Source organism: Caloenas nicobarica, chromosome 3, assembly GCF_036013445.1.
Source record: "Caloenas nicobarica isolate bCalNic1 chromosome 3, bCalNic1.hap1, whole genome shotgun sequence".
Lineage (NCBI taxonomy): Eukaryota > Metazoa > Chordata > Aves > Columbiformes > Columbidae > Caloenas > Caloenas nicobarica.
Window position 1 is genome coordinate 63,649,474 of NC_088247.1, and position 22,154 is coordinate 63,671,627.

General features: G+C 43.2%; 1 protein-coding gene across 4 annotated transcripts in view; it reads right to left on the reverse strand.

Moving 5' to 3' along the window:
* HIVEP2 (HIVEP zinc finger 2) overlaps nt 1-22,154 on the reverse strand; it is a 139,326-nt gene that overhangs the window by 48,501 nt on the left and 68,671 nt on the right. For all 4 annotated transcript variants that reach the window (XM_065630738.1, XM_065630739.1, XM_065630740.1 and 1 more), the window contains one exon: nt 4,052-4,149. The gene's annotated coding sequence lies outside the window, so the exon portion shown is untranslated. The remainder of the gene's footprint in view (nt 1-4,051; nt 4,150-22,154) is intronic.

A 22,154-nucleotide genomic window follows, 5' to 3' on the forward strand; every position in this document is an offset into this window, starting at 1 on the left:
ACTACAGCATGGCATGGTACAATAATTCTGAATATATGTCACTGGCTGATTTAAAACCGCAGTTGTTCACTTTATGTATTCATTGCAGCTGTAAGCCTTGAATGTGTAACCTTGGCATAGTCTGAGACAGAGGGAAATATAGATGTGAATACGCATATACACGTACTAGAAGATACATAAAATTAATCCCATCAGTGTAGTTTAGAGTTTATTACATTATCACAACCTATCCCTAACAAAAGGTAGGTTACTTGCAGAAATGATACAGCTACATAAATACAGGTTTACCCAGGTATTATAGAGGAAGAATCCTTCCTGCTGCCTGTAACTCAAACCGATTTGCATTTCTTGCTTTTTAAAAGGGTCCCTTCCACAGCAGCAGGCATTGCTGCACATAATCTACACGCAGCTCCGCTCAGGAGGAGCCAGCCGCTGCTGACTTCACCCAGGGCTAGGTCAACTCCTGAGCATCCTCATTGCCTTCAGCAGGTACAGCTGGCAGATTCTGGCTCAGAATGCCTAACATAGGCCAGCACTGCGATTTAATTGGTGCAGGGCTGGCTACGAAAAAGTTTTAAAATTACTCTACCAAGATATTTGCTTAGCAGAAATTGCAGTACACTATATTCTACTTAAAATACGCATGAATATATATGGGTTCTATTTACAAGATACGAAATACTGCCAAAAGTATCCAGGTTTTCTTAGGATTCAATTTTTATAATATGCAACACCGAGCTCCTCCTTCACGATATCTTTATCTCTGTTCTAGTTTGAAAGCAGTAGCTTGAGGTGCCAGAGGATTTCAGGGACCGTGTCCTTCCAATGTACAGCATGTTAATGCACTGCCAGCTATCATATAGCTGCCTGTGGCTGCACAGGAGACACATAAAGCACATATTGTGTATGGGGAAAAAAATGAAACCAAGTTGTTAGATTTCATTAACCGAGTCCTGATTTTTATCGGGGGCGGGGGGGGGAAGGCTCTGAAATAAACAGAATCAGAGGATAAACACTGCACCTCCTCGCCAGCAGACGGGTGCCGCAGGTTCCCGAGGGGACAAGGGCTGGCGGGCGGCAGCTGCGGCAGACGCAGCCTCTTTTCTTCCAAGCCTCGTCCGGCGGCCCGGGGCCACCGCTGCTGCCGCCGCCTTCCCCCGCCCTGCTGCGGCGCGGAAAGCGCCGGAGCCGCCGCCGGGCCCGCACCCGCGGGCCCGCACCCGCCGCCCCGCAGGCGCGCACCCGCCAGCTGCCCAGGCGCGCACCCGCCAGCCCGGAGGCGCGCAGCCGGCAGCACGGAGGCGCGCAGCCGGCAGCCGCGGGCAGGAGTTCGGCCTCGGCGGCGTTTCGAGCCCGGGGACTGTGAGACCTCGCAGCGCCCATTTCTGGCTCCTCCGGATGTTTTCGAGTCTCTTTCTGCCCATCCCAGGCTGTCAGAAAACAGCAAATGGATTTGTTGTCCCGGCACCCTGCTCGGCCACCTCCTGGACTTGGAAGAAGAAACACGTTTTTCTCTCTTACTAATAGCAGGACAAGAAATGAGTGTTCTTGCTTCCCCCAATGTTTGCGCATCCTGAACTCAAACCACCATGAAGACGCAGCCTCCTGTTCACACCATCAGCAATGAGCAGCAGGAGCTAGGGGCAATGTCATCACAAAAACAGAGACCTTGAACTTGCTTCACCCTTTGCATAGTCATTTATATTTGGACAAAGTGGATAACGGCTCCTTTAGCACTAGGGTAGTGGCATTTTATGCTCACTCAGCATTCACTTTACCCAGGTATAAATAGCAAAAGGTTTCAGGTGGTAGAGAATCAGGACCAGCATTTTCAAAGGATTCTCAGCCAAAATGAAGCAGCTAGTCCTTTGCACCGCAGCTTGTGCAATCTTGCTCTGCTGCAAGAATCATTCCCTGCAGGCCGCCTGGGACTGCTGGTTTGGCAGCATTGCACGCTCTAGTCTTCAGAGAAAATGTGCCTTCCTATTGCCCCATACGTAGCAGTGGAGTCAGACTGCAAGCTTTCACCTGGAAAGTAGGCAGTAATAGGGTTCATATTCTTAATGGGAGCCTTTTATTAGCTCACACAGCATATTTACTATCCTACCAGTATTAAGTGCTTGCCTTAATATCCTTAGCACACAAGGCAGCGGTACAGATTGTCATAGTTACAATAGCATTGGTCTGAACTACGTTAATTGAGAGTATCTATTCTAAAATTCAATTGTTTCAAACAAAAAGGAAAGCGTGCCGTTACTCTGCTGACACATTACCACGAAGAGTTCTCAGCATACACGAGAGCCACAGCAATAAGGGCCCAAGGCACAGAAGTACCATTAAGTTCCACACAAATGAAACCTGAAAAATTTATGCTAAAACCCCATTTGAGAGAATGGCTGCCATGCTCTAATGTACCCAAGTTCTCAGTTTTATACTTAAATCCTGCCTGGTGAGTCAGGACATGGCTGGGTTTCTGTACTGCAAGAGTATTCCATTACTCCTGCTTATAAATTTCACACACCGTTAATGCTTCCCAAACTGGCAACGGAGCTCAGGGGTGCATGAGGACAGTTTGTTTTCCTGCTGAACTTTCAACATAAATTCCACAGGACCTCTGGCAGGGATGATGCCTTGTTTTTTGACGACATGTGGGTTGGTAACACCCCGACTGACAGCCATCAGTTTGCACCCCCCTCGCCCACCCAGCTCTGATCCCAGGCTGCACGGAAAGATCTCTGTTAGTTCTGAGGGACCGCAGAGGGGAAAGAGTGCAACACAGATAGACACAGCTTCCACTGCAGGGACTGGGAGAGGGATCCATATGAAGAGATACCTCGTATAGCACCACCCTGGACTGCAGAGTATTTGGGACCAGTTCCAGGTTTGAGCAAAGGTTCAAGGGATAGCTCATCTCAATTTAACTCCCTCCATTTTTTCCTTCAATTCATTTATAGAATGAAACATAGGTCCAACACCATTGACATAGTTCTGACAAACCTGGGGGGTTTATCTCAAAATATGTTAGGCATTTTTTTTTAACACCTTCTCCTGTGGTCACAATTTCACATAAGAATCTCTGGTGTCTCCCTTATATGCTCAGCTTCTATGGTTGCAGATAAATCTTGAATAATTTTAAAAAACAGAAGGCCAATGAGAAGGATCAAACTTTTTCTTATGTTTTCATTATTTCAAGCCAGTCTTGTTAAATTCTGAAGGCTGACATAATTCTCTGACCATCAAGGATGTGCCGATACAGAGAAGAGAAGCTTGTCAGTGCCTCAGGTTTCCTCCAGCAACAAAAGTAATTCTCTCTGTACTGCATGCAGGCACAGTTTTTGAGACGTAGTCAATGTGAAACCTGTCCATCCTGTGACTACCAACCCAAATAAACCCGGAACTGCAATGAGTAGCTGAAAAAAAGACCTTTTCTTGACAAGATAAACTGGCTTCAGAACTATCTGATGCCATAGTGAGACTGCTGTTGGGGATCCATTACCTTTAAGCTAGCTTGGATGTCATTATTCTATAGTGTCAGCACTTTCATAACTAAAGTTTATATTTGCCTAAGCGTTCATGACCCAGAGGAAAAAATAACCTTAAACAGTATTAGCAATGGCAAGATGGTCAAGCAGAAATCACCAACTTACAATTTAAGAAAATTTAAAAATGAAAAAAAAAAGTTTCAGATATCAAAACCCTACCCACCATTTCTTCTGGTGTTTTTACAAGTACATTTTTCTGTTTATTTATTTAGTTCAAAAAGTGTGCTTCCTGGATGCTTGATGCAAGGACTGCATAGAGGAGGGTAAGTGACAAATGAAATATGTGGACAAAGCAAAGACAGCACTCCCAAATGAATAAAAATACAAGCTGCCCCAAAAGAGAAATGCCTCTGATTTCAGCAAGAGCTGACTTCAGTGGTAACAAAAGGACATGTAATCAGTATTTAAATGTGAGTGACTTCCATGTGAAGCCTTCTGAGAATGAAAAACTATTCACATGGACCCACTCCCTCAGTTCACTCAAACCCATTCTTTCTTTGCTCTCCTACCTGGCTGCTGCCATCAAAGGTGCAAGTGAGTAATAGTTCCAGTCAAGGCAATTGGGTTCACTGCTCCAGCGAATATGGCTGTTGAGTCTCTCTTCCACCTGTTTGGAAAACAAGTATGAAAGACTTTTAAGTATTGTGGTCTATTCAGCCTGCTGTTTGATTTTATAACCTAGCTGACATTATGGCATTGGCTACATCAATACTTGTAAGAACTTCAGAGATTCAGTCACAGTCCTTCGTGATACTTGGGGTGTTTTTCCCTCAGAGCAATGTGGTACCAGCAATCAGTAGCTCTCGTGCAGTTTCCAGCTGCTATTCTAGCTGTGGGCTAGAACAGACATCAACTAATATATTCTGAGGTGAAAATGATAGATATGCAAGACCAAAAGGTGCATACAATGATATGTTTTCAAACACGATGTATACAACAAGCAGTGTAAACACACAAAGCAAGGAAGTGTCTTTGTAGCCTATTTACCTTTAGGGCTTGCAGTTCCAGGTTTTCTGCCTAATTTTGAAAAGATCATGCCCAAATCAGAATTTAACAGCACATATTTTTAATTAAACGCAAATACTTTCCTGTTGTTAAATCAGAGCGGTGCGATTGTCTTTTATTCTGCTTCTTTCTTGTCTAGCACTGTGCTTACAAAGTGAGGTCACCTCTAAAAATTCCCTTTCCATATGATACTAGTCTGTTTTAGAAAAAAAATTAACGTAAACTGTGAAAATCACTCTGCTACTCTGAGAAAGGCCACCAAAAGGCACTTTCTGGATACAAAAGATCTGCTGTGTGTGCATATGCAGGAGTGTATGTACATCTGTGAGTCCAAGGCACAGAGCACCAGGAGACATGTTCGTTTATGTGTTAGAGGCATCAGACAGCTACAGGCTGCCCTATTTACACCTGCAGGGAGGGGGTTATTGAATACAAGGAGGTTACCCTTAATCAGGGCACACAGGCAATGCATCAGGAACTGGAGACTCATATTTAATTTGCACATAATAGAGCTGACTGAAATGCCTGTCTCATTAATACCAAGACAACAAACCTTCAGTGATCTTTTAGTGACCACATACTCCAATGGGCCTGGCTATTCTGATTTTGTCGAAGACCAGCGTGAAAACACAGACAACCACAGCGTGCGTTTTGCCCAGGGCGCTTTCTTCCAGGCCTCCCTCTGTGCTTGAAAGCCCACACATGAGATGCCACCCCGGGTGATGTGACAGAGATGCGCAATGAGCGTGGGCATCGCAGGGTGGATGTGCCCCTGGACAGGGCAGCACCCCAGGGGAACACAGGGTCCCCAGAGAGAAGTGCAGCTTGTGTCACCCCTTCTGCTCTCTGCCCTGGCCATGACGCTGGGCCCTTGCTGACCACCCTCGGGGGAGCAGTCAGGCCACTGCAGCCGGAGAAGGTGCCTGTTCCTCAAGGGCTTACAAATGTCATGGCAGAGGAGCATGCCAGAGGACTTGGACAGGAAAATCTCAGACGTAGCACACTGGACTTGCAGATCTGTGCCCATGGCCTAGCCATACTGGCAGTGAAGCCAAGAGCAAACCTTCTGCTTCCAGCGAGTGCTACGGCTGCCCAGGCTGCCCCATACCCAGGGCAAGGCCTGTCCACCATGGGGTGGGTGACACGCAGCACTGCCACCGCTAGCAGCGCCGGCATGTGACCTGGTGGAAACAGGGTCCCAAAACCTGAAGGGTAAAGCAGGCCTGGAACTGGTTTGCAATAAAAGGCATATGCTTATGCTTTTTTTTTTTCCCCATAATGTTTGCTATCGGAAACAAAAACAAATAGCAAATGATAAAGTGTTACTGACCGGCAATGTCAACAATGGTCTATACAAGCAGCTGAGTATATAAAACAACATATGCTCCGGTTCCAGATCCTGACACTTTATCACAACAATATACAACATCCTAGGAAATGATCTGGATGTGGAGCCAGGAACCACTTTTGAACCCTTGAACAGACAGGGCCCAATACAGTTTTAATCTGTGGGTGAAACCTTGGCATGGCTGGACTCAAGGGCAAAACCCTTTTTAGCAGGGCCAGTATTTCACTCACTATTTTTACAACTGGCCTGAGAAAAGTTCCACTCGAAAAACAAAGCAAAGCAATAAAGAAGTCTTGAGTCCTTATTCCCCCGTCCTTCAGTAGAACCTAGGGGTGCTCTGGATTGCAGCTCTCCCTGGTGAAGTACGGACACCTTCCAGCCCCCAAGCAGGTCACCATGGGCATTCACAGGCCTGACTGGCTTTAGTGATGCTGGCTACACTTGCACACAGTTATTTTTAATTAACATGCATTGTGAATTAGTTTACCTAATCCGCAACCTGCAGGCAAGGGTCTTTATTCTCATTTACACTAAATGCTCTCTGCAGCACCCTGGCAGGAGCAGAGGGGACTTCAACGCAAAGAGAATGAAGCCATTAGTAAAAGATGTCATTTATGAAGCAAAATCACACTGCTGCGGCTCCAGCTTCAAAAGGAGTATTTAAACTGAAGTCCATGAGGAACACTATATTCTATTTTCCCTAATTTATTTTTTAGCTCTTAACTGATAGGAACCAGCATCTTCCCTCTCGCTGTGGTAACCTCACTGTCTTCAGTGGTGTTCCTGAAAGGGTACTTTAGCCTCTCATCCAAGTGTGAAAGACTGCCCCTGATTTCAGTGACAGTTGGATCCATTTCTGAGTCTTTAAGAAGCTTAATCGCTACTTACAATTAGGAAAAACACTATCCAGAGCAAGATCTGGTTAAGGATACTAAGATTTTGTCTGCTACTGCATCTCCTTACTAACCCACCATCTAACAGCAGCCCTGGTGCTAGCAAACAGGACGTGGTCTGAGGGAACAGCCAACCTGCACCGTCTCTAATGACCCCAGATAATGCACGTGTCATCAAACAGGATTTTACTGCCCAATTAAAGCTCCCAGAGGCATTGTTGCGATACTAAACCCGAGAACTTTTAATTTGTTTTTATCACCGCATTAGTAAAATTTGTGCAATCCTTGGTTCTTTGGCAGCAGAAGTAAACAAGTAAGTGTGCCTTCAGCGACTGCCCACCAAGGACAGACAGCAATGCAACCACCACTGCTGAGCATTTGCTAGTATTTGGTCTATCTGGCCACGACTTGCTTGATCTGCTGCAGTTGTTTGCCAGCCATGGGAACTAAGATTAAACAAGCACATCAGAAGGGAAATGAGAGTATGAGAAGCCTGGCGTGTCTTCCTGCTTGGAAGAGGTTTTTTTTCAATTTGAACTTTGTATCTCAGACACTCCAGGATTAGGACCTGGTAACACACAGGCAGAAGGGCTCTGATAATAACTCTTAAACCATCTGCTAGACTGCTAGATTCTCCCTTGGCAGCTACCATCATCATTTTGTCATGGTAGAACTACACCTTCAGTGGTGAAACCTAAATGTAGCAGTAGGCATTGGCGTCATCTGACCATAAAGATTAATTCATTTCATGGATCGATAAGAACAAGGACTTTGTTTTATATTACTTTTTATATATCTGTTACACTGACGCTGCAAGGTCAGTTGGAGGTAGAGGGGCAACAGGAAGATATGCATGTGCTTCACAAAGTAAAAAAATGTCTTATGTGTATTTTATTCAGAAAATGAAGTTTAAGGAAAGCAATTGGATAATATTTATTTTACTGCTAATTATTTGAAGGTTCTGAAATAGCACAATAAGTGGGTGAAATTGCCTCAAGAGTACAAAGGGCAAATAAAGCCATGCCCATGTTACTCCTTAACTGGCTTGCAGCAAGTCGCATTGCAGCACAGACTGCGCCTTGCCATGCTTTGTGAATTCACCTAAAGCCTCAGTTTGACCAGGTCAATAAGAAAGCCAGGTGCCATTTAAATTGCAGCCGAGTTCCAGGATTGTATAGGATAATTCGTGCCAAAGAAGAGCCAGGCAACACAGAAAAAAGCACATGCTTCTGTAGCATACTACCCAGGGGCTTAGAATTCATGGCTGCTAACTCAAAGCAGTGAGGCTACATGCAAATCTCCCACTACTCCATGGGTCCAAATCCTCTGTTATACATGCTTTCTTACTAAATACAATGAATTGACCATGCAAGCTTCTGTACTGTGGTATGCAGAGACTGTGAACGTGGTCTGTGTGGATTTTCTAATGCTCTCTTTGCCCCATTTCTCCTTTTCAAACACAGAAAGTCTGGAGAACTCTATGAATTATGATCTGTAATGGGAGAAATAAGAAGTCTAAAATTTGCTTGATTGCAGCTCTGATGCATTAAGCTTCAGGCATCAGTCTCAATCTCAATTTTTTCTCTGAATGGGCAATATTTTACAGTTATCGTTCTCTAAACAAAGCACAATTTATTATGCACACAATTTGATAGCTATGGCAGCTAACTCCAGAAGTAAAAACATCTTCCTACTTAAGGAAGGTAAAAGCGATGTCATACTTTAAATTGACTTCATATGAACAGTGGTAGAACAAAATCATCTGAGAAATGACGTTCATGTCCTGATCAAATGCAATCAAACTGTACGCAATTGAATTTGGAAAAAGTGGAAGGAAATTATTCCCATTACTTTATTGGTGTTCTTAATGTGTTCACACAAATCATCTATGAATAGATGAATTAAAATATTTACAGTGTCTCTACCTTTGCCCTCTTAATTCCAGGTCATTCTGGCAGCTCTTGGTACTGCAGAAATGTGTTTTCCTACAAGCAGTTTAATGAAATTAATGGACCAAATCTTGAACTACCTCCAGAGTTAAAGGGATATAATTTACTTTTTTAATCAAATGTCTCCATGCTGTAAACATTTTTGTCTTCATCACTAAAGCAGAAAGACATTTGAAGCCGAATTTATTTTTCAGTATTTATGCTTTTTTTGCCTTCCACATTTTCTCTCAATAGGACTGTGATAGCCCATTTAAATTTTGTTTATTCGCAGCTTTTCTTCATTTGGTATTTTGGTTCCTGCATGCTAGCATCACGTTGCAGATCTGGATGCAAACAGCACCAAGAAATCTTTGTAAAATTTTAATTTGTCCAAATTTATACATGCATTAATTCTTATGCATACACACATACACATATGTATGCATATGTGTGTATGCATGTATATGTGCACATATTATAGAAATAAAAATAGTTGTATTTACTAATGTGTGTGTTATCTCGTTTTATTGTCTCTCAGGCTCTGCAGAAAGTTAGCAATCAGAACAAAATTTACCTAAAAGCTATGTCATGCCAAGTGACTTTTGGAATGTCACCTATGAACTTTGTTTTTTTACTTTACACATAGGTGGATGACTTTATTAAAATGAAGGAGATGATTTCTTCTTTGGATCCTCCCTAAATTATCTTCTCTATCCCCAGAGCCCACTCTGCACAGGATCTTATTTTGCCGCCACTGCTGGAACTATGATTTTGGGTTACTTTTTCTTCAGCCAGGAGCTAAATTAGCAAGAGCACATCCCCCTAAGTATAGGTCCGTAACCTCACTGCAAATAACAGTTTAGACACTGCCAGCTGAGATCAGTGCCCTCAATAACCAGGCTTGATGCTTCTAGACAATGGTCAGGCTGACAACTGACCCAGTGTCCATATACACACATTGCTCAACCCATTCATCTCGCCTGCTGCTGCCAAGAGAAGAGGGGCTGTTTGTGCAGGCAGCTGGCAGCAAGATGCGAGTATATCTGGAGATCATCTGAGAGTAGGCAGAGAAGGTGAAAACATCAAGTCTCAGCTGAGCTCAAGATAGGATTCCAGGTAAAGCTCATGCTCTACCAGGAGTGTCAAACTCCTTTTCACTGGGGGCCACATCAGCCTCATGGTTGCCTTCCAAGGGCTGACTGTAATTTTAGGACTGTATAAATTAACTACTCCTACATTTATACAGTCCTAAAAAATTGCATTTGGCCCTTGGAAGGCAACCGCGAGGCTGATGTGGCCCCCGGCGAAAATGAGTTTGACACCCCTGTGCATCCAAACAGGTTTCAGCAAAATCACCACGAGGAACCTCCTACACTGAGTGCCTTGGCTTTCCTTCCCTCTTTGCATGACTAAGCCTGCTACAACACCCATGCAATGCAGTAGGTGTCCTACAAGCCCATGACAATCACTTGAGCTGTCAAAATTATCTCCATCTCCACGGAAAGACCATCACAAGTTTGAGCCCATGGCAGAGCGATGGCAGCAGCACTGGACAGTTTCAGCAGTAGAAGAAAGCTGACTTGACTTGCCTCTGACAAGCTGGCAACTGGTCAGACATGCAGGACACCAGGAGGGAAGCGAGACACTTGCGAACAACAGAAATTTGTCTGTGCAGAAAATAATCTAAGGACTTGGGGTCTGTTTGAAGAGTTTTGGTTGTTGTTACCTGCAAAATCTAAGGCAATATTTTCTATAAAATAAAACTAACACCTGTGAGACTGGTGTTAATCAAAGACAGACTTTGATGCGCTCTGGATTTACGCCAGCTAAGCTGAGATAATTCTCTGACACTGTGCTCCTGGTTGCAAAGGCTGCTTGTCCAGCACAGGGTACGCTACTGTCATTTCAGGTCGGCAGCCATGATGAAGCACCATCACTGGCAGCTGATCGTTTGTCTTAAAAATCTGAAGGGGCCACCAAAGCACCTCTGACCACACACTTTGTTAGCACTTCTGCTGGACGTTGTGCAATTTCTTTACAAGGAGAAGAGTGCTCCACCTCACTATTCCTTGTTATTGCCATGTCTAGACAGGGACTGTTTGAAGTGTCCTCCTTCCCAGTACCTCCACGCTGGTCCTCCAGGTCTAGAGACAGACAAGAGAAAGGCAACAGTGGGGTCTTTGGTCCTCCACAGTGAGGCAAGATCCCTCTGCACTGATGTCACTCCGCTCTTGGTGTGTGCTCAGCAAGACAGCAATTTGTCATGAGCGTGGGCCCTATCCATACATGGCAGGCTGGAGGAGGAATGACCTCAAACTCCGCTTCTAATCCAGGGGGCGTTGCCAAAGCACAGTGTTTGAGTTTGGTGCATGAAGCGCAGAGATATTTTCAGCTCCTGAATCACACTTTTGGCTCCTCAGCTAACTTGAACTTCTCCTTAGTTCTGTTTGCAATTTTTCACCTTCTGCAATCACCATTGATTCTCAGAAAAAGAAAACGAGCTGGTACATTAAAGAAAAAAAAAAGCCATGAATACAAAGGTTTTTTTATCATTTTCATTTTAATAAGTTCTATTTTATTATTTTTCATGTGTGGAGGAGTGGAATTTAACAAATTACTAATAGATCGGTGGTGCATCACAAATGTCTGCTTTCTTTATTTCAGGTTCTAAATATATGCTATTAAATGCTGCCACTGAATGTTTTCTAATGATTTTGCTGTCCAACACAAGAATGAAACAGTCTGAAAAATGAGGCAGTTCAGCAGCAAGTAGTTAGCCTGGATACAGATACAGAAGAGCTTTTAGCTGTATATTCCTATAGCTGAAGCAAGAATGTTTTGTAATACTTGTCCCCTGAAACCATATTGACTTGACAACAATTCACAACCATAATCTGAAACTGGAAGTAATGAGAAAACAAAACCTCATTTTACAATAGAAAGGGAATAAGTTTTAATTGGCATATCCTGCCAATTACAACTGCATCACCTCTCTGTCGCTGCGGCCTGACTCTGCTCCCACTGAATTACATGGAAAAGCTCCAGCATACAAATTACGCAACATCAGTCACAGCTAAGCAACTCATTTATGCATATGCTTAATTCCATCTCTAATCAGTAAAGCCAATTCAGCAAAGCAAAGCATGTGCTCAAGTCAAAAATGAATAGGTAGCGTGTATCTTTCTGAATATGGGTTTTTCATAGACTGAAGATGTTGCACAAAACTTCCCTTGATTTCCTTCTTCCTGGAAGAAGGTAGAATTGAGCTGTTAATCAAACTGTCATTTATGCATGTAAAGTACTAGCATTTTTAACTCATCCATAGACTGGTTAAGCAAAAACAAATTTTAAAAAGCCATGGGACATTCTTGGGCTGGACACAGACATACATACATACTACCCGCAGATTGCCGGGGACCACAGAGGCTGGAGGAGGAAAGATGAGGCAAGAAGCTACCATAGGAAATCCTGTACATCCAGAACTGCTGATGGGCCTCCCTGAGCCTTTTCACAGAGTGAAGTGAGAGCCTTCTTATCCACTGAAAGTAGAACGGAAAATCATGAGTGTTTCAACTCCTCTGTTTCCATTTCCCTCCCATGGGAATGAGGAAAGAGCAGGGATAATCAATACACGCCTAGATAAGGCATGTGCCTCTTTCCTCGATGCACTGAAGTAAGTGGACAGCCTCTAAAGTCCTCTGAAACCTCTTATTATCCTTTAAATTTCCTTTAGTCTTAGCAAACAACATTAATCTAACAGAGACAACATCCAGGCAAGCACAGATCCCCAGGAGCATTCCTCGACTGCGGACAAGTGGGAAAGGAAAAGCCTGTTGCAAAGAGCAGGGCTGTGTCCACTCATGGAGGATTTATGCTCAGCATCAGCGGCTGCACCGCTCGCCTCCCTCTGCCCCCTCTCCCCGGACTAAGGGGCCTTATCTATCTTTGCTTTTCGTCCAATCTCAGCGATCAGGAATCAATTAGAAACGCTGTGGGGCTGCCCTAAATGATGCTTAGCTGCCCAAGGCAGCTTCCTCCCAAGTGGGACCCCCCCGCCGGGCTGGGGGAGCTGTGGGGAGGGGAGTGCTGAGGGCCAGGCTCTACCTGTTCTCCAGCTCCTCCAGGCTGCCAGAGACAGCCAGTGTGGGGTCAACCCTCTGCTTCCTTCTCTGTTTGAGATTACAATCTGTCCCTGCCCCGAAGGCACCGCAGGCTGCAGAGTGTAAATGTTTGCAGAAATTAAACAACTCCAGCAAAATACACATTATGCAAACATCTCCTGTCTTCCCAGATGACACAACATGGAGCACCAAGCACAAACAAAAACCAACCAAAGCAAGCGCAGAGGCATTGTGGAAAAAAAATCATTTAGCGAAGAGCTTCTCTGCTCTCCTTACAGCCATTAGGACAGTGATAATGCTGAAATGGCTGGCGAGCCCTGAAAATTGGATAAACTGAGACACAGAAGAGACAATTGAAAGCAAGGAGACAGACGGCAAAAATAAGTGAGACAACAGATGGAAAGCAGAAATGCAATGTCTAAACTGCAGCTGTAATTCTGCTAGTAACAAGCACATGTAGTTCAGCTTGCTTTCTTGTTTTGAGGAGGGCAGGAGTTTTCTTTAAAAAAACCCAACAAAGAAACAAACAACAATTAAACAAAAAAACTGGTTAGCAAAACTGCCATGGGTTCTCCCCAGAGAGTTTGTGGGACAGGAAAATTATTTCTCTCCCTACCTAGGAGTGAAACAACCTTTCTAAGAAAGGGCAAAATTCTGACACCCTCTGGTGTCCTCATTGTACTAGTACTGTTAGGGGTGAAAAGGGGTTCACATCATTAAAATCTACCCACAAGTGTTTGAGATGCTGCTGGCCAAGGTCAGTCAAAGGAATTGTGAAGAGCTCTCCTGTGGCAGCACAGCTTCCTTAGCCTTTCTCCTTTACTAGCATGACTGTTACAATTACGCAGGAAGAGGGTAGTTATTGTTCTAGCAGCATTTTATAGACTAAGTTGGCAGTTTTTCTAGCAGGCTTTTAGTACAGTTTTGATAACATGCTAGTATGGGAAAGACGGATTTCCACATTGGACAAAGAGACAGTTGTGGCAAGACTACCTATTTTTAACACAGTTTATTCCTAGCACCATTTCAGACACAGCATTTTCTCTCCCATCTGTTGACACAGTTGTTTTTTTTCTTTAAAGACACAGTTGTCTGTCTCTTGGGAAAAAACAAAACAAAATAAAACAAAAGCCACCACCACAGCACCTTCAATAGTTGCAGAGAAAAACATGAGACCGAAACCCAATCAAATCAGGTTCTGGCCGCTGTGGTACTGTAAGTGCGACTGTGGATTTTTAAAACTCGTATCTGGTATACTCAACAACTAAGATGGCTTATTGATCTAAAGAGTCTGACTGTGAACCTGCCATCGGAGCGATATTCTGGTCTGCTCAGGAGGAATGCTGCCACAAAAGCACAGAGCAAGATGCAAATACTTGCTTTAATAAAGGAAGGAAAATGTAGTGAGAGCACCAAGGGGAAAACAAACAAACAAACAAACAACAACAACAAAACCCAAACCCGAAGTCTGATAAAAAAAAATTAAACTGGCGTAACAGGACAAAACATTAAGCAATCTTTCTGACACTTGGGTTGCCAGGCCATTTTCTCTGATTTTTGATGATAATTTTTTTTCCTCACTGGACTGCTGGACTTCATGGTTACAATCTCCCAGGGAATCTGAAACCTTATCGCCTCTCAAAGGCTTTTCAGGCAGCTTGAGAGTTTGTAGGTAGAAGCAAATAAAACAGAAGCATGGCTGACATGGGACTTCTGCAGATCTCTAAAGCAACCTCTGTTCTTGTAGGACAGCCTATTTGCTGGGAAAGTTGCAATATGAAAACCTGATATATTAAAGGTCAAGACACCAATACAGAGCAGACTCATCTGTATTGTGTTTTAATTTCTTTTTACGCTGAGAGGTGCCCAGGGACCTGAAGAGGTGGCAGAAAGATAAATCATGCATGACAAACTGGAATAGAAGACAAGGCTGTATCCAGAACAGGATAGCTCTGCCGGTGCAGCTGTCCTAGCAAACTGTACTGACAGTGTGTTCCCAGCACAGCCTTCTTTTGTACCACCAAAATCACATTATTTGCTGGCACAGTGTTTTGCTGAGGTCCCTTTTCCCTCATCCAGCAAGCAAAAAGTGTTTCAGTAAAAGTAAAGTTTTGTCCTAAGTGCATCCACAATGAGAGGTTTTGTCAGTCAAGGATCAAGCTTCTTTATGCCTTTGGCCAAGACAGCTATGACAGCAGAAGTCTGTAAAATAGGCATGTTCTTCCTTTGCCTGGAGTGAGGAGTCCTTTCCAAAGACTTCAATACTGCCTTCTGCCACTAAAAGGAATCGTAGCTTCTCATTCACTTTTGCAGAAATGCAGAGATAAAATGCCTCAGCACGCATGCTCTGACAGGAAAGGTTACAGCACTTCCACAACCAAAAGAAGTCTCCAGCACGCCTGTGGCTGACCCCAGCTGCTGCTCCACCACCGTTCTGGAGGACAAGGCTGACCCTCCTGGCCTTGCCCACGTCGGTGGGGCTCAGCTTGGACTGAACGCCCTTCCCCGGAGCCACGGGAAGGAGGGAGCAAACACGGGCTTGGTGCTGCTGCCTTTGCAGGCACAGCCTTCTCCTGCACGAAGAAGGGAAGGCCATGATGTACAGTGACACGGGAAAAATTATGCTGAACCAGGTGCCTGGGATTGGGTGTGCCGCTTTAAGAAAACAGCCGAGTTCACTAGGATGATGAAAAATGCAGCTGATTTAACATGTATTTTAAAGGAATTTGTGGATCTGCTTTCTGGAGCTGTGTGAAAAGATACTTTCCAGGTATGCTGTATGGTATGTATGTATGGTCACAATCACCCAAGTGATTTAAGATTTTAACACTGTCATCTACGATTTTCATGAGAGAATGGGCAGTGACTTTAACATGCCCTTGAGGAAATTCAGATCAGCAAGGGATTTGGCAGCATATTCAGGCACAGTTTTCAACCTGTGAATACAGCCTACCTGCTTACCTGCCTTTGGTTTGGCAATGTCTAGAGCTGTGGTTCTTGGCCACCCAGTATTATCTAATTTCTTTACAAGGCATGCAGTACATATTTCTGGAAGGCTGGACCTAATCCAGGCTACTATGGTTTCCATGGACAGGAAGCTTGAAGGTTTGGGATTAAAGCGGCAGGAGGCTGAAAAGAAAATTGAGGACCTGGAAATAACAACTGATGGTCCTGACGCAATCGTCACTGAGAACACTGCAGCTCCGAAAAATGTAATCAACAGCCTGAAGAATAATCTCAGATAAAAGGCTAGGTTTTGGAAAACAGTGGAAAGCTTCTGCAAATATAGTTACCAGACAGGTTCTGGTTCACTTCTGCATTTGAATTTCAACCAGTTCTCCACAGCATCACGTAGGAAAACAACACAATACAAAAGCTCGTAGCTATTTGATCTACCTCAGCATGTTTCATTGAAGGAAAATGCTGCTGGCTAAGACCTACAACAGAAGCCCTCTTCTTCCTCTAGCTGTGGAAGCTGAAGGTGCTCCTGTCCCCACTTGTTCCTGGCTGGCTGGAGGCTCGTGTTTCCTACGACAGTGAACGTGAGCCCTCCACTGACCTTCAACCAAAGCCAACCCAGGTGGCTTTGCCTGGAGTACGAAACAGGGCACTTGCACCGCTCTTTCAATGAGTGGAATGGTGGAGTAGAAATTTCCAGCTAGTAAGAAAGATGATGCATGGGCAGAACGTCATCTTCAAACTCTGTGGCCCCTTGCAAAGGCAACACCCGTCCACCATCTGAGATCTGCGGCACAGATGAAGAGTCATAGGAAAGCCAAAATGGAAAGTTTCAATTTCTGTATCACTACAGTACTAGCTGAAGAAATAAGCTTGTCAGCAACCCGACTGAACTTAAAAGCCATGAGTAACAATTATCCATGATGTAGTACTTGATAGAAGACTCATTACTTCAGGGCAGACGCCCGGGTTTTATCCTGAATTTTCAGGACTCATGAATGTTGTTGTGGGCAAAGTACCACCCTGATATCCTTTTGTGATGGCCAACGTAACAGAGCTGGTCTAAAATAAATACTTCAAAACAGTGTACTAAACCAATCCCTCTCTAAACTACCTTTATTTACTATTCCCAGAAGGGTCACTAAAAAGCAATACATTTTAAAGAAGAAAATTATTGACCTTTGAAACACAAATGGCAGTGTGGGTGAGCAGAGCCTCCACTGATTTTATTCATGCCTGTGCCCAAAAGTCAGGTTCCAGCTCACACAGATATCTTACCACTAGATGACAGAAAAAGGCCTTATGGCTGACTTAAAGACACTGGCAGGGATTAGCTAAACTTGATTTCTGAGGCTGTTTCCTATTAGTGTGGAGTATCTTCAAGGCCTGGTTGGTTGCCCCAGGAACCAGACAAATGGAAAAACTTATTTTTAAGCTGCCTTTGCTCTCTCTGCCGTGTTCTGCAGAGCTTTAGTGCAGCTGCAGGCAGAAGAGTAAGTACTGTAAGGTAGCAGTTTCATCAAGACTTGTCCCCTTAAAATCTTGAAGATTGATTCTACGTTAGGGCTTCTGCTCAAATATTAGTACGAAACAGAAAAATGGCGAGAGGCCACGCTGACTGTAGAAAGTGCAACTGAGGAAAAACTGCCTTCAGAAAGGGATCAAGAAAGTGCATAGCACCTAGAAAAGCTTTCAGATAACACCATCAACATGCTAGACAGGAAAAATGTTTCTGCCAGGAAAACATAATGTCACTGCTAAGAAACACAAGAAATCAAGTTAAAGGTTTCTCGTGATTAATAAAAGGCACAAAAACCAATACTCACCATTCAGAAACACAGACACAATTAAAGGTGTTAAGTTGGAGAAAAAAAGGACAGAAAAGACTTCTACTGAATTCTACATCTCCAAAGAGTTATTCAGATTCCCACCTGAGTGTTTCCAGGGAGGAACGCCACTGATTCTGATTCAGGAAGTTACAACAGATATATTAAAATTCAGCCAATTATATCCCAAACCATCATTGGGCTGTTCGAGAACCTTTGTGAACAGCAGAAACCACTCAAATTATAAAAGAGCAAGCACTCAGAGAAAACAAGCTATTTTTCTATCAGGACTACTTAACAGGAGAAAGCAGAATTAGGAGATCCCAGGAAGAGGCTCCAGGCAGGCTCGCTGTGCCTGATCTACCTAGTGTGCCCTTAGGATACAGTAAAGCACTTCTCACCGCTTCTCTGAGGATTGCTTACTAATACACCAATCCTGCAGTAATTTCAAATGGGATTCAAACGGAATAAGTAAATGGAGTCAGAATTATCTTTGGGTGGAGCTACTCCTTTCCTTTCCTTATGATAAACCAAAGCAATCCTTAACTTGAACTGCAGATCCAGGTTTTGGCACCTACATTCCAGCATTTTTCATATCATTTCATTACAACCAGTACCGCCAATGAGCAATGAAGTCCCCAGTGGGTTTGCAGATCATCACAGCAACATGATTAGAAAGCTTGATCCAAGTATCGTGAAAGTCAGTGAATCCTGGATCAAGACCAAAGAGAAATTATTTTCCCTGCTATGGGTGGTTAGCTATACATTATGCTGTTTCTGTTGATAAAAGCGAATCTTTCCCCATCCACTGATTTTAATTACTTAACAATAGAGTCTGCTTTTGAACAATATAGCACTATGAAAGAAATCATAACCTAGAATAGAGAAAACATGTCTTCTGTGCCCTGGGTTCAATTAAAAATTCCACTGACTACAGTAACTGTTGAGTAAGACTATGGCACCATTACCTAAAGGTATGCACATATGTACGTACACACACATACATCAGCTTACTGATCTGCAGGTCCTCTGAACCCTTTGCTGGGAACTAGCACTACGATGAACATTTGTAGGAGGAGAGATATAGTTCGTGTGGTCATGGACACACACAGTGTTACCTCACCTCCTGTGTAATACCGTTCTCTAAAATTGTATACATTTCCCATCTTTAAAATATGGATACATTTCCACAGAAAAAAAAGTTTTATTCTAAGGAAGAAAACAAAATGCTTTAATAATAATCTGAATATTTATAAGATATTTTAATTTTAACATAGATTTCAATAGATTTTTCATATACACAAACACAGTATTGAGTTTATGTAATAATTATTTGGCATTTTACATCTCCTACAACATGCAAACTAGTATTGGTAATATTTCTAGCTCACATGCTGTCATTAACACAGGCGGCTGTTTTGTCAATAGGGCTGTAATAATTCACACACTGACTGGAAAAACGAGTCAATCTGACAAGGATTGTACTTGAAGAGAACAAAAATCACAGAAATATTTGGGTTGAAAGCCACCTCTAAACGGGTCATCCTAGATCATCTATAACAGACACTTCTCTAGTCTCGCCATGACTGACTGACTCCACACCCTCCCATGGCAGTTTGCTCCACTGACCTAAATGTTGCATAGTAGTAACCCCTTTCCAATATCGAACAGTCTGGCAAAGCATTCCCTGCTGCAGCTTAACCACAGTATTTTCCCCCATTTTCCCTTCAATAACATGTGAAAATACCATGCTCTGTTCTTTCCACTCCTTTTTCACATACACATGTAGTTAAAGCTCTGACTTTCTCCAGACTCAATGTATCGAGATTTCTTATCTCAAATACTTTATCATCTTGACTTTGGGCTTTCCCATCTTCCTGAAGAATCCCATGAATTGAGGTTACCTTTTGGCTCTTGATTTTGTGGGCTGAAGAGGATTTGAAATGTTGGCATCAAGTCTAGTTAGGAATTTATTTGATGAGCCTTGAAGTTACAAATACGTCATCACACATCTCCCTGCTTCATAGTGGCATTTATTCTTTCAAATTTAATATTGTTCTCCCAAGAAACACCTTGAGAAAATCACACATACAAGATCAATATGTTCATGAATGAGATAGCTGGAATTTAATACTGCTGTTCTTCAGGATGTGCTCTGTAATTCCAGGGAACTTCCACTCAAACTTGAACAAGGAGTGTTACCCCTTATATAAATATATGTCGCCTCCATTAGGCTTTGCTAGGAGTGAAGCCACGTCAGCACCAAGATTACCCGATGATTTACACAGAGCGCCTGAAAGCTGTCGAGGCCACACAAAGTTCCAGTAGCAGAAACTTAAAAGCTGCTTCTGATATGCCCAGTCGGGTGTAGTCATGGCAAGGCATCATATACTTTGATTTTTCAGTAACACTCTTCACCTGATGCATATTAAGGACTGTGACACCCCTGTGCTCCCAACACAGACAAGGCCCAGGAGCAGAGGTGAAGCTGGTGGCCTGTTCGGGTGTAGAGTGAGTCCTTGGCTGAGCTCTCTGGGGTCACACACCGGGCGTGCAAGGCGTGTGTGACCAAACGCGCACCCCTCCTAACTCGGCCAGTGCCTCACACGCACCCCTCTGAGTGATTCCTGAGCAACCCATAAAAACAGACTCAGGTGGCCGAGTTCTCCTCCGTCCACTACAGAACACCTGCGCCAGTTTCAGTACCTGAGGATTTGCAAATATTTCCACAGTTGTGGAAATACAATATTCATTTGGTGTATCATTGTATCACAATGCTCATGCATTGAAGTAGAATCTGAGACTTCAAATCAATTATTTGCCTGTAACATAAACCAAGTTCATTTCCCCAGTGAAAATATATGCCCAGAGAAAGTGGTAAAGAAGGGGCTCTCACACATGAAGAGGAGACTTTTTTTCCCTCTCTTTTGACAAAAAAAAATGGCAGAGGGTATCTGAATGGCTAACTCCGCAGTTGCTTCAAATAGCTGCAATATAATACTCATCTAACTTGTTTTCGGAATCAATATGAGGAAGGTTTGTGTTTTCTAGTTTTTCACTGTTTCAACAAAGAGAGGACACTGCTGCTGAGACTGCCTCTGCCTATTGCCAGTGTGAGAAGCTGAAAACATGCTTAACAATAGTATGGCATGAGCAGTTTATGGATTAGAGACAGCTGTAAAGTCTGATACAAACAGACAAGTGTTACGTTTTCCAATACGCAGCTCAGAAGACCAGCTTATTGACCATAAAATGAATTATATAACCCAACTTGTATTATCTCATCTGAGACCTTGGTTAGGCCACTACCTTATATATATATAATTTTTTTTCCCCAGATAACTGTCAAGTTACATTCCTTATATAACACTGCTGCAGTGCTAACCTGAAGCACAATGGTTCATTATACGGTTATTATGAGCTCTGGGATGAAAAGCTGTCAACAATTTGATTTGCCCATATAAGGTAAAACATTGTCCTTCTTGTAAAGGGAATCCCAGTTCTATCTTTCTGAAACAGTAGCAAAACTCTTATTGATTTTATTGGAGTAAGAGGAGTAACTACAGGTCTCCCTCCAGCAAGGCATGCAAGCCCATGTCTCAGTGGGTGTGTGGGACAAGGAGACAAGTTGCTGCCAGCTAAACTGCTAGATCAGGCCTTAGTGCACAGTCCTCTGCATCCCTGAATGAAAGATGGTACAGAATGCTGCAGCGGTCATGGCTAAATAGATCCAGTGTTTTCTGTATAAATGAAAAACCTACATACAGTAAATTTTCTTGATTGTTCAGTCTAGTTTTTCTTTTTTGTTGTTTTTGCTTTCAATTCAGTGCAGCCTATTAAAGACTGTGAAAAGAAGTGGCCTTCAGCAGGGATTTATATTCCAATCACACAATCTCAATTTCTTCCAGAAAAAAAGTTATTGAACTAGTTCTCCAGTTTTCAGATAAGTAAGGTCCAACTTTTAGATATTGCCCTTATGTTGTAATTATATATTGCAAATCAGTTCATATTTAATATATTCCAATTGCACTGATACCTGTGCAATAAGGTTCCAAATATGTTACACCAACTTTATCATGACAGTACAAGTAGGTAAGTCTCTAAAACCTTCCTATCTATTTATAGGGAAGATTTTTTTGGCCATCTTTTTTTAAAGACTTCTGATCTACAAGTGTTTTAAAGGCCTCACCTCTGGTGAACAGGGAGAGAGACTTTTATTGCTACAAGTTATTGCAGAAAAAAAGCAAAGGTATCCCTTATTGTGGCCTTTCAGTACCTGAAGGGGGCCTATAAGGAAGATGGGGACAGACTTTATAGGAGGGCATGTTGTGATAAGACAAGGGGTAATGGTTTTAAACTAAAAGAGGGGAGATTCAGGCTAGATGCGAGGAAGACATTTTTTACAATGAGGATGGTGAAACACTGACACAGGTTGACCAGAAGGGTGGTGGATGTCCCATCCCTGGAAACATTCGAGGCCAGGCTGGACGGGGCTCTGAGCAACCTGATCTAGTTGAAGATGTCCCTGCTCAT